At 46.8% G+C, this 13,169-nt stretch overlaps 1 protein-coding gene across 6 annotated transcripts in view; it reads right to left on the bottom strand.

The window, feature by feature from the left end:
- Positions 1–13,169, bottom strand: part of SCHIP1 (schwannomin interacting protein 1) — a 720,286-nt gene that overhangs the window by 110,284 nt on the left and 596,833 nt on the right. The window lies entirely within an intron of this gene.

Below are 13,169 nucleotides of genomic sequence, written 5' to 3'. Positions count from 1 at the left end.
TGCTTTGTTGAAAAAAACTTCACATACGCAATTTTAAAGTATTTGAGCTCCTGCTCCAAAATGGATTTAGAACGTTCATCCTGACAGAACTCAGGGACTCAACTACTTAGAACACACAAAAAGAAGTCACGATAGAAGGCGATTTTCATTTCACAAAACATACAAGATGGAGGAGGGGGTCTTCAGGCTAGAGATTAAGACACTGGGGACTGCATCCAAGTCACACAGCAGAGCTCCAGCTAGATCCCAGCATCTTAACAATGGAGTCCTAGCGGGCAGCGGCATCTGAAGACTCAAGTGGGTGGATTCCTGCCACCCACATGGGACAACTGTACTGCGTTCTCAGCTTCAGTCCCTGCCCTGCCCAGTCCTGACCGATGCAGCTATCTGGGGAGTGAAAGCGCAAATCAAAGTTCTCTCTTCCTCCCTCTCTCCTTCACCTTGTATCTCTGCTTCTCAAATAAATAGATTAAAGAATAACTTGAAATACAAGATTTACATCCTAATGCTAACTATTTTATGCCAATAAACATAAGAAGACTATTGTCTCCATTCTAGAACCTGCTGCTAACCACTTCGTTATACAAAGTCTCAGTTCATCAAGAACGTGTGTCTGGAACCAAATCAGTTGGGTACACCTGCGAGTCCAGGAGAAAGCAGCATTTCAGCTCCAACAGCACCCCAGTCAGACACGGAACCTACAAGTCAGTTAGACTTTGGTCCTTTCCAAGGTCACTGCTGCCTCGTTCAGTTCTGTTTACCACCCCATAAACGGGCATCATGTGTCTCAGGGACAGGGCACCTGGGGTAGATGAGCCCTGGTGTGACGGGGCCTATGACGTCATCTGGAGTATCTCTTTCATCTCTTTCACAGGTCTGAGCTTGGGTCTTAAACCAGAGGCCCTTGCTGTTGTTACCACTCTGGTCCCTGATCTGCAAGTGGCAAAATCAACTGCAGCTTCAACCCACAGAATCAACAGGACGTGGACAGCAGAACAGCTGCCTTGGAAGCAACAAGAAATCCAGGCTAAGTCAAGGGGCAGAAGTCAGGGCCACCCTTAGTGGATGCATTCAGCAGCCATCACTCAAGGGCCTGGCTGTCCCTCAGGACCGGGCAAGGAGGACCCTAGAACTTACAGTGCTGGGCAAGGAGCAGCTAGGGTGAGGCTCCCAGCCTACGATGAGCGCCCTAGCACCAAGAGCCCCTCACCCAGCAGGAAGGAGGCCCTGCAAGGACGCTGGGAGTGACTTCAGCAAAGGTAACTCACGCTGGCCATGCCCACCAGAGGAGGGAAAGCCTGCACATACTGCACATGCTGAGGCTGCGGAGCCAGCCTGTCCTGCCCTCGCTCACAGCACCCGAGCACCTGCAAGGGAGTGTCAGGCCTGAGGAGGCCCTGCAAAACTCTGCCCTAGAAAACACAGAGTTTGGGAGAAAGGAATGTTCAGTTAGCACTACCAGACTCGGCACAACCTTGAACATGTGATCAGGAAAAGAATGCCAAGAATCTTCAAGTGGAAATCCCGGATCCTGTTGGCCCAACCAGGACATGCAAAGGCAGAGATTGAAGAAGCAGAAACTCATCTATCGGAGAACTCACTGAGTCGGCGACTTTCTTCCGCAGGCAACAAAACTATGCCTCATGCCCACTGGTTCTGTTTAAAAAATCCTGACCATTCCCTCCATCAGCAAACATGGGGCATCCTGACGGGCTCAGTTTTTGGCCACAGTCTTCACCGTTCCAGCCCTGAGGCCCCTCAGCCACAGACTCCTTGACTTCCCCTTTGACCCCACATGGTACTCCTGCCACAGGCTGCTGTCTGAGAGCTGACTGTGCTCCAGGCAGTCTGCCCCAGCTTTCACTCACACTCACACAGCCTTCACTCTCCCACCTGACAACTCCCAAGACAGAAGCTGTTCCCTAGTGGAAAACCAGAGCATTGGATGCCAAGGCTCCAGGTTCCTGGCTTTGGATAGGCACGGCACCAGCCGTTGCAGTCACTTGAGGAGTGAATCATCAGACAGAAGATCTTCCTGTTTCTCCTCCTCTCTGTATATCTGGCTTTCCAATAAATAAATAAACAAAACTTTTAAAAAATAAAGTTAGTATGAAATAAGTTTCCTATTTTTCTAACTGGAAGTGAATAAATATCCCAAAGTTATAGTTTGCTTAAAATTTGTGTTAACAACCTCTTTTTTTTTTAATTTGTTTTTATTAGAACGGCAGATTTTCAGAGAGAGGGAGAAACAGAGCAAAAGATTTTCGGTCCTCTGGCTCACTCCCCAAGTGACTGCAATGGCAAGAGCTGAGCTAATCCGAAACCAGGAGGCAAGAGATTGTACCAAGTCTCCCACGTGGGTGCAGGGTCCCAAGGCTCTGGGCCATCCTTTGCTGCTTTCCCAGGCCACAAGCAGGGAGCTGAAAGGCAAGTGGAGCAGCTAGGACACAAATTGGCATCCATATGGGGTCCGGGTGCATGCAAGGCGAGGATTTATTCGCTAGGCCATTGTGCTGAGCTCCTTGAAATCTGTGATGACTTACAAACTTAAAGCCAGTAGATCCCAAAGAGGAAGAGTGCTAACCTGTACACTTCCAATGGGGCCTCCTTGATATTCTGCAGTAAGAGGCAATGACATAAAATCTTCCTAGAATCCAGTAATGAAGTTTTACTGGATTTCGCATAAAAGAAAGTTTGTCAAAACTCACCACCACCATGTCTTAGATGAGCTTGCAATAGACAAAAGAACTGGGGCCTCACATACCCTGCAATGACTATGACTATCTGCATTTACACTATGATAACCTGCTCTGAAAAAGTTCTTTACTACTCATTATTCATAAATTACGAAAAGTAAGTCATGACACTTCCCCGAATCCAAATGATAAGTGAGTTTTTTAACTGCTTTGAAGATGAAAGAAAAAATGTTAATGGGATGTATATAAAACAAGAAGTGAAATAGAGTGAGGAGCGCAGTACCTCTTGTATTTTTCCCTTCTAATTACTTTAACCTTTGATGGAAGGAGCAAATGCCACCCTGGGGTCAGCAAACAGAACAGCACTCCTCCCTGTGCCTTCCCCTCTCCCAGAATCTCCCGACCCTAGCTTGTGTCCCCATTCCCCACTTCAACATTGTCACTTCATCTCTTCGGGTCTGTTTTCTCATCTGTAAAATGAGAGGGGGCTGGGTGAGGCGTCAATGGGAAACCAGGACCCTACATCTGTCTTGTGAACCGCACTCCTGTCTGTTAGTTGCACCGATGTCTCTCTGTGTGTAAAGTTATTTGCTAATGTTTGACAGATAAAGTTATTTCTCATCCACCCCTGACTATCTGAATGCTGATACTGTGTCCTGGCACGGTGACAAAAGCCTGTGAGTTTGCCACCCTTGCCTGGGATATCTTCCAGCTCTAATACACTGACTCGCAGTGGGACTGTGCACCAATGAAACGGAGCTGCAGTGGAGCTTCCAGCACAGTGGAACTTCCATAAGGGCAATCGTACATTTACTCTGTTGAGAGTTTCTGTGTGAAATGCAAGAAAAAGGAAGCCAACATTTAAACCCCTGTATCATAGTAGAGCAGGGATTCCAAAGGCTTTTAAGTTGATGCTGTCTATAGATGTTCTTCTAGAATCCTTAGTTTAGGTGCTTTTTGGGTCAGACTGGGGCCACTGGAGGCCAGACGGGACTCAGATCACTAGTTATATAACTTAAGTGTTCAAAAATAAAATCGCAGTGTTCTATTCTCTTATTCCCTCCAGAACCGATCCTAAAGCAGAAACAGCCAAGGACAGAGCGTGTTCAGATGCGGCTGCTCATCAAGTGTCAGACCAGGTCAAAATGGACCAAACATTGTGTAAAGATGCACAAAGCAAAAACACCACCTGAAATGTTCATAAGTAGGATGGTTTGCAGCTACTGCTGCCCTGAAGAGAAACTCAGGGAGACTAAATTAGTTTTGAAACTATTTCAAAACATGTTATTTTTAGAAGAGTGCAGATTAAGCCTTTTGGTTCTTTTCTAAGAGGAAGCTGCACCAGTCTCCCGGAGGGTTACCCCTTCTTATTTTGGAAATAAATTTGACATTATTCTCCCCTTGGGTGAGTAAAAAGTGTGCAAGTTATGAAGCTCTGAGCTTCACATTAAGAATACCCCAGCATTTTATGACACAGCAAATTCTCTGTTTTTGCTGCTATTTTCTCTAGTTCTAATCCCACACCTAAATTTGCAACAGCACTGGAGATCTTAGGAATTTCGAGGAAATTGCTTCATTCCCTTTAAACTTTCCCAGAAAGTGAAGTTGTCTGCATATACAGCAAACCGAGAAGGAAACGGCCCGAGTGAGGCTAGTAGCTGCCAAGATCCACCTAGGGTCTTGCTCAGGGATGCATCAGGCTATCTGCAATTTAAGTGCACCCCAACCACCACTGGCTGCCCAGGGTGAGGGCCTTCCCTCCTCTCCCACCTGCAGAGCATGAAAGGCCCTGGCCACCAGAGGTGCCCAGTACCAGATGAGACATTTTCTCAGGGGCTTTGTGTTGGTCCCTGGCACGGAGGGTGAGCTACTCATGGGCGAAATCCCTGGGCTCCTGACCACGCCCGGGGAAGCTGGAAGCAATGGGTTTGCTCTGTAGAGAGGCAGGCGCTCTGCTCAGCAGGTGCTGCTCCAGGAGCGGGGCCAGAGACTGTGGGAATGGTGCTGAGCTCCAAGGCCTCTGAGTATCCAGGAATCCAGCGCCACGTGCCTGTCCCTCCAGCTGGAAAAGCAAAAGCAACCCACACACTTCTTTCACAGCATTTTGTAATATCTTGTTTTTAAAAATAAATCTTCGTAAATAGCGAAGACATTTAGATCTACAAGGAAAAGTTTGGAAACGATCAATCGGCTGTATTAGGTCACTGGCCATAAAACCTTCTTAACTGACAAATTTGCAAAAATCAGCTGCTAATATGCTGCTTCTTGTAATCCATAAAGATCGAAGCTTTTTTTCTTGTTTTGATGTGCTATGTTAATGTCCCAAGGAAGAAAACTTCAGTTACTGGCACTGGCATGAACCATAAATACTAGGGGGCTCTGGGAGCTGGTAGAAAGAAAAAGATGAACCTGATGCTACTGATGACGGATGTATCCAGATGGGCATCCCACTACAAACAGGAGGTGTTCAGGTGGAGATGCCGCGACACCGTGGAATGAGCAGATACGAGCCGCAGTCATCAGAAAAGCCAACAGACACAGAAGAAAACTGACGATTCTGCAGCTTCCAGGGAGTTTATAACCTACCAGTTAGATGTAACAACAAAATCCGGTAGGCAGGAATTTTAAAATTATAAACCTGGGGCTAACCCAACAGAGGTGGAGCTCATTCCTGGCTAGTCTGAATCTTCATCTCTTGAATTACTGTAATTTGATAAAGAAAGTATCACGAAAGTAGAAAAAAAACAGGAACAATCTATAATTACACAAATACTGAAAAACAGGTCAGGTGGAGAGACTAAAATTAGGTTAAGTGTATGCATGAAGCAGAACAGATCATGACAGGTGTCAAAGATTGGTGATAAAACACACCTGACATAATTATTTCACAAATACCTGCAGAAAACGGCAGCTGTCCATAAAAGGGAAGTCACAGCCAAAACCAAACGCAAAGAGAACAGACCAACCAACCAACCAGCCCCGCACACCTGAAAACAGTCCCAAAGGACAGTGCCCATGACAGCTATCCTGGATCAGGCTGCAAGACCAAAGAAGGGCTGAAACCCACAAATGTGACTGGGACCCCTGGAAATATCAGGGAGGAGAAACGCCCAGAGCAACTCCTAGTCCTGATGCTCCTTTTTCTATTCCTCACTTCCATCTATATTCTAATCCTGCTAGATGTGTCCTAATTCAGGCTCTTTTGTAACCCCCCACAAAGACCTTGCTTTCCACGCCTTCCTTGCCCTTGCTATTTGGGGTGGGGAGGGCAGTGGAGCTTACCACAACAGATCTAGTCAACCTCCACCATGGGACATACATGCAGTCCCCCCCTCCCCGCCGTCTCCGGGCTCTCTGCATCCAGGATCCCACAGGCCAGACATCAGTTTATACACAGAAGGGAAAGGCAGATAGGGTCAGCACAGTGGCTCAATAGGCTAATCCTCCTCCATGAAGTGCTGGGATCACATATGAGGGTCAGTTCCAGCACCAGCTGCTCCACTTTCAATCAAGTTCCCTGCTTATGACCTGGGAAAGTATCAAAGGATGGCCCTAGGCCTTGGGACCCTGCAACCATGTGGAAGACACGGAAGAAGCTCCCAGCTCCTGGCTTTGGATCAGCTCAGCTCCAGCCACTGTGGCCATTTGGGGAGTGAACCAGCGGTTGGAATATCTTTCTCTCTGTCTCGCCATCTCTCTGTAAATCTGCCTTTCCAATAAAAATATAACTAAGTCTCAAACAAAACAGTGATAGGCAGAAAAGTGACTCTTCTTCTGCCTCCTGGAACTCCTTGAAAAGTCCTCCAACCCCAGTGCCCTCTCACTCCCCCTCCCAGGTCCTGGGCCCAGGCGTGAGTTACCCAGTGCGAGAAAGGGGAGAGGACAGACCAGCCGAGGTGCTGACAGCTGGAAAGGAGCCTCCTGGATGGAGAAGGAATAAGGCCAGGGCAGCACTGCTTTGCTAGGAGGAATTTGCACCCTGAGGAGCTGAGGCCTTGTAGAAGAGTTAGCGGAAAGCCATTTTCTACCTGTCCTAACAGCATTCGTTTCCAACAAAGACAAAAGAAGAAAAAATGAAAAACGAACATTTTCCAATCAAGTGATGAAGATTAGAATCTACTTTCTGTTTTGGAAGTATTGTCCTCCAAACTCAGTTTTGGAAACACCTGTTATTAAAAAGAAAGAAGGTGGCACCCCCCTGAGGGCATCAATCACTAAAAGTGGGCACCGAGTGGGATTCTGGACCTGGCACTGGGCAGGCTGGGACTACGGAAGTGGTGAAGAAACGCCACCAACCCCGACCTTGGCCTCCTCTGTAGGACACAGAGAGGGTTTGATGGTGACCTCACACCTCACAGATGTTCTTGCTCTCCAAACCCCTACTGCTTTTCTTTAAAAACTGCTCAGCTTCACAGCTTAGCCCATGAATGTCTGAGGAAGTTAGGTGCTAAAGAGACTTCCGGGAAATGACAGCACAAAGTGTCACCTGTCCTCGCAGCTCCCAGAGCACAAAGCAGGGAAAAGGTATTTACAGAAGGCCATTTGGTTAACATACTCAGGTGCATAGCCCGGCAGCATAAACCTAATTCAGTTTCCCCATGTAAAATGCAATGTCCCTACGTTTAGATAAACCTTTATTATTTGACCAAAAAAAAAAAAGTTCACAGCTTTGATTACATTTTAAAAGAACTAAACCGAAAGGCTGGAGAGAATACACTAACCAATGTGACAAATGCGTGCATCAGGCATGTGTTCAAGGGACTGTGATATGCATGGGTGTGTTTTCCAGGTTCGAGAACTGCGCACAGCTACCTACAACAGACAACCCAGAGTCATGAATGCTTGTGATTCTCAGAGTCTGGAACCAGAGGCAGCCCTTGGCAGGTCTGGGTCCCTATTGAGCAGCAGACTGTTGGTAAGTTCCTGAGTCAAGTGGGGCTGTTTTCTCACTTTGAAAACAGTAATTAAGCAGTAACTGCCTTGTCCAATTTTCTGAAAGCCTTTTAGAATGCATGGAAAGCAAGTGTACACTTGTGGAATGAGAAGTTCAAAAGAGCAAGAACCTTCTCAAAGGTCAGTCTAGCAAAGCTCCACCAACAGGTAGATGGGTCTTGAGTCCCAAAGAGGTGGCTGAGCCGGGAGAAGCCACGCACCAGGCAGCGAGGTGGAGCTGCTACCAAGAGGTGGCTTCCTAAGAGTGAGAAACCAAGGAGCGCCAGCCAAGGGAACCAGGGCTGAAAACACCAGCAAAGCAGAAAAGGGACTGAAGACAAAAACCACGAAGTAGGGACGTGTTCAGAGAGCTCACCAAGTGTGTGATGACCACCTCTGCACCTGACGCTCAGATGGGCACACTAGGATGTTTTAAAGGTCCACACTTGGGGGGAACATTTGACATGGTTAACACACCCTTGGGATGTCTACTTCCCATACCACAGTGTTGGGTTCAAGCCCCGGCCCTGCTCCGATGTTTCCTGCTAATGTGCACCCTTGGTGACAGCAGATGGATATCTAGATGAAGTTATCAGCTCCTGGCTTCAATCTGGCGCAGCATCAGCCACTGGGGGCTTGTGGAGAGTGAACCAGAGGACGGGAGCTCCTCCTCCGTCTCTCTGCCTCTCAAATGAATTTTAAACAAAGGATAATAATGCGCATACCAGTTAACCCAACTACAACATTTCAAAAGGCAGTTCCACAGTAGGATGTACCATTCCATGGCAGCTTTAATGTACACACACACACACACACACACGCACACACACGCCCGGGACAAACAAGCTAATTTTTTAAAAACCCTGCCTTTTCTCCCCCCAGAAACCTTGAGTATATGCTAATGAAAACCAAAAAAAATCAGCCAACAATCAAAAACTATGCAAAGAATTCTTCCTTCTGGTAAAAGACACTTCAAGGGGAAAGGCTGAGGTACAGACCACGTTCAGCCTGGGTAACTCTTAGTGGCAGTAACCAGCATGTCATGTTGTTGCTCTCCTACAGGAATGAAGGATAGAGCGTGCCACACGGAATGTTCGCACTGTCCTGTCCTGGCTGCCAGATCACATAACCGTCTAAACTTGCCAACCTGATTGCATTTTGCAGGAAAACAAAAGACAACTTTATTATAGCTATAAAAATAGGAATTTCATGTAATTTAAGTAGAGCCCAAGTAACTACGGAAACAGACTACTCAGCCATTGAAGCTACTTTAGTAGTGTCAGTGATGGGGAAGGAGTAACCAGGCTGTGATTCTTACAGAATAATACACAGAAAATAGCCTGTAATTAGTACTACTCCAGGAAGAAATGTAGGCAATTTAAAGTTTGCTACTCGCTAATAGTATAAGCAAACAAAAATACAAATTATTTTCAACCACTTTGGAAATAACCAAGAAGATTTGCTTTCAATTAACATGTCAATTAAAATTATTCTTATCTTCTCATTCAATGAGGAAAATGCACCTGTCCATGGCACTAAAAAACAATAAAACTGCACTTACAATGTGTCAGGTTTATAAGCGGAACTCCTCTGTAATTTAAAAATGACTCCTTTCTGTTTTCAAACAACAGGCTTAATGACTTTGGTTGGGTGCAATGCCTGATTCTATTGCAATCATGCTGTTTTCTTGGAAGAAGGATGGGGGGACAGCCACCCTAGTCACCTGAAGTGCTGGAGTACCAAGGATGTAAACATAGCGTAGCAATGGGGATGGGGGTGGGAGGAGAAATAGGACAAGGTTCCAGGCCATGCACCAAGAGTCATGGCAAGGGTAACATAAAACAGGCCTCCTTTGGAAGACAGCCAGCTAGCTTCTGTGGCAGTTCAGCATGTACCTGCCACAAGACCCTGCTAATCCACCCCTGGATGATCACCTAAAAGATATGAGGGGTGCACACGCAGGCAGAGGCTTGGAGGTGAATGTTCACAGTGCTTTTCTTTGTAATAGCCCCGAGAAGCAACCCAAGCATCTATCAGTAAGTGAATGATACAGTCATCAAATGGAAGGCTGCTTCACCATTGAAAGGAACAGCTATGGGTAAATATTGCAACATGGGTAATAACTCTCCAAATAATTACTTGTTGAATGAAACAAGTCAGACAAAAATGAATATATACTGCATAACTCCACGTTAATTTTGGAAAATGGGGTTTATATTACAGGAATCAAATGAATGATTGCCTAGGGACAGGATGGGGGTACGACAAATGGATGTGAGAATACTTGTGGGGTTGATGGGTATGATCACTATCCTGACATAGGTGATGGTTTCCTAGTAACCCAAAATTTATATGTGTGTCATACATACAATGCCCACATATGTCAAAACTCATCAAAATGATGTGTTTTAAATATAATCAATTGTAAGTAAATTATACTTTAATGCAACTATGTTTAAATAAATGAGTCACAAAGAGAAAAAAAAGGGAGGATGGGAGGTTGAACTTCAGGAAACTGACAGAACAGGCCATGGCTGAAGTAGTGGACACTCTAAAGAAAACCACAGAGAAAATGCAGTGAAACATATCCCACTTAGGAAAGGCAGGACACTGGGGCTCGGGGCTCCCCAGTTCCTCTGACTGACAGTCCAGCGAGGCCCTGGTGTAGATGGAAGAGTGATACAGGGAAAATCCAAAGTCTTGGAGAAGCAGAGGAAAGCAGAAATGGCTTTGGGGGCCTGATCTCTAGAAGGGGAAATGGAACAGACGCTCCTGGTGTTCCCCGAGGTCTTCCAAGCCAGTTCAGCAGAGTGCTAAGCAAAGAGGTCTGACATGAGAAACACAGCAACAAAGGCACCAGTAGCCAGAACCCCTCCCCCCTGTGCGTGGTCCTAAGAAGGCCTATTCACAGACAGGAGAGACACGGCCAGAGTGGGACAACAAGGAGCAGGGCCATCCAAAGGTAGGAAGCGTGTCTGGCAGGTGTTCGGGTTGGTGGGTAGAACCCCTCACTCACTCTGCCTGGGCCAAGCACTTGTGTCAAGCACAGTGTGAGTTACTGTGACCAAGACTTGCTCTTCTGGGACGACAGACCTGACACAGAGTCCCTGGAAGAGGCAACAGTGATTGGAGAACCCAATGTGTGTTCTCCAGGGCTCCTCAGACCACTCGATGTTCCAGGAGAATCTAGGCCCCAAGCGGGAGAAGAGCTTGCTCAAAGCTATGTAAGGTTTTAGCTCACCTACACACAGTGTGTTCTCCAGGCTGCCCTGACTCTTGCCAGGATGAAGTCCCCCACAGTGCCTGGCACATGCTTGACACTTCAGTGTTCATGTTAGGTGTGACACTGCAGCCAAGAGGAAGAGCAGGCCCTGTATGCTGTAGGACTCAGCACCACACCATGGAAACACAACAAACATGCCTGGAGGAGAGATGGTCACAGAATTGTACTCGTGTCCCATGGCTTGTCTCTGTGTCACCTAGGAGGTGCAAGAGGCACCTTGTCATTAGGAAATCTCTGAAGTTATTTCAGGGAAGAGCGTGCTCCAACTTCTCTTGTTTCAAGTTATTTTAACATTAAGTGAAGGGAAACACACGTTCATGTGGGAGAAGCAGGTCAACCCCCTTCCATGGGTTTCTCACTGGGTTCTTAGGCAAATCACTTAACTCTCATGGGCCTCAGTTTTCTCAACAATCACACAAAAGGGCTGGACTAAATCTGGGATGTGCATGTTTTTATAACACTGCCTGCCTTTGCTTCTCTTCCTTTCCTTTTTTCCTGGGACAAGAAAAAAATCTACCTACTTCCCAGGCACTAGAATATACCAATTAACTAGACAAGATCCCTGCATTTCACCTTGATTTCAGAAAACCCACAAATAATAGAGACTGACATGCGCTCACACCAGGGGCTGCCAGGCACTAGGATGATACAAGGGGTGGGGGGAGGAGAGGAGGGACTGCTGGAACTTCTCCGGGCCAGAAGCAGCCTCTCTTGAGAGGTGAGAACGTCTGTAGGTGAGTAGAAATTAGCCACTACCAGATCACTTAACTAACAGCTGGGGCAAAAGCCCTAAGGTGGGAGGATGCCTACTTGGTGGAAAAAAAAAAAAAGAAAAGAAAACAAACTCCATCTTTGTCATCTTTTATCCCCCCTTCTCGTCTGTATTACTGACACCTAGACACATTTATCCAAAAACATTTTAAAGAACAGCAAAAATATCATTTGATTTCAGCAACACCTGCAGGACAGGCACTCCCCTGTACACAGCTCCTCTGCCAGTCTCGGACGTCTGTGCCCCCGTCACAAATGTTCTCATTGTTCCTAGGCAGCACTAAAGAGGCGTTCAGACCTTTCTAACACTGACACCCAAACCAAGTTCCAAAAACCACCAAGTTCAACGGAGGGAAGTATCACAGTCTTAGAATGCTCCATCTATAAACTCAGTCTGATCTCTTCACAGTCAGACCTACACCCAGCTATCTGTGACTACCTTGTAGACACTATGGCGATGCGGACAACTCTTCTCTTTTAAAGGCTAAGGTGACTTCACCGGTACCTTAAGAGCTTGAAGCACACATTCTAAACCAACATAGACTAGCAGTTTGATTCAAACCTGGCAAAGTTTGCTATTAACCTCCTCCCCACCCCCTTTTCTGTAAACATACCTGCTTTAAAGCTATAGAACCTACATTTCTCAGTGTGGCTGGCAGAAGAAATGTCCAGAGAGGACCTGGTGGGGGTGGGGCGTGGGGGAGATTGGAGGAAGAGATCCAAATGTACAAATGGTTCCCTACACGAAAAGCACGTTTGTTTTCAAAGGTTGACCGAAAAGGAAGGAGTTACATGCTTCACTAAATACAAGAGGGGTGTGTGTGTGTGTGTGTGTGTGTGTGTGTGTGTGCGCATGTGTCTAGGCCTGTGGTGAGGGGGCAGGCGGGGGCCCTAGGAAGGGAAATCATTACCTTTAAGTTCTGGAAGGGAGGCAGCCTGCATTCCCTCCTCCCCCTTGTAAGAATCAGAGCAGCCAGAGACACAACCTGACGGCACAACCACACCTGCACCAGTGCGCCTAACAACCCAGCACTCACTCACACTTCCTCTCCTAACTTCTGAATAATGCAGCTCATTGTCACCACCAAATCCTAACTTTGCACAAACTTGTATGTGCAATTACTGCATTTTCCTGGAATGTGGAAATGTTGTGCAGCAGGAAATAAACCTATTTGCTCATTCTCAGTCATGTGTCAAGTCCAGAGAGTTTAATGAGGTATTTTTCTCAGGCAGTAAACAGGAAAAGGATGCCTGCTGTTGCAAGGTACGAGAAACTGTGAGGGCTGTAATGGAAAGATGCTGTGTCTGTGACCGCAGTAGACTGTTTAGAAGGGTGCGTTAACAAGCAGTGTCTCCAGGAACACTAACCAGTGAGCTCACCAGCCAAGGGCTCTGGGGGTGGGGGGAACCCAGCCAACTGCTGTAAACTGCAGTGCTCATCCTCACCCCCAAGTCAGAAGTGCACACACCCATTTTCCAGTAGCCCC

The sequence above is a fragment of the Ochotona princeps genome, chromosome 3 (genome assembly GCF_030435755.1).
Source record: "Ochotona princeps isolate mOchPri1 chromosome 3, mOchPri1.hap1, whole genome shotgun sequence".
Lineage (NCBI taxonomy): Eukaryota > Metazoa > Chordata > Mammalia > Lagomorpha > Ochotonidae > Ochotona > Ochotona princeps.
Note: the sequence above shows the minus strand (reverse complement) of the source record. Positions and strands in the feature narration are given on the sequence as shown.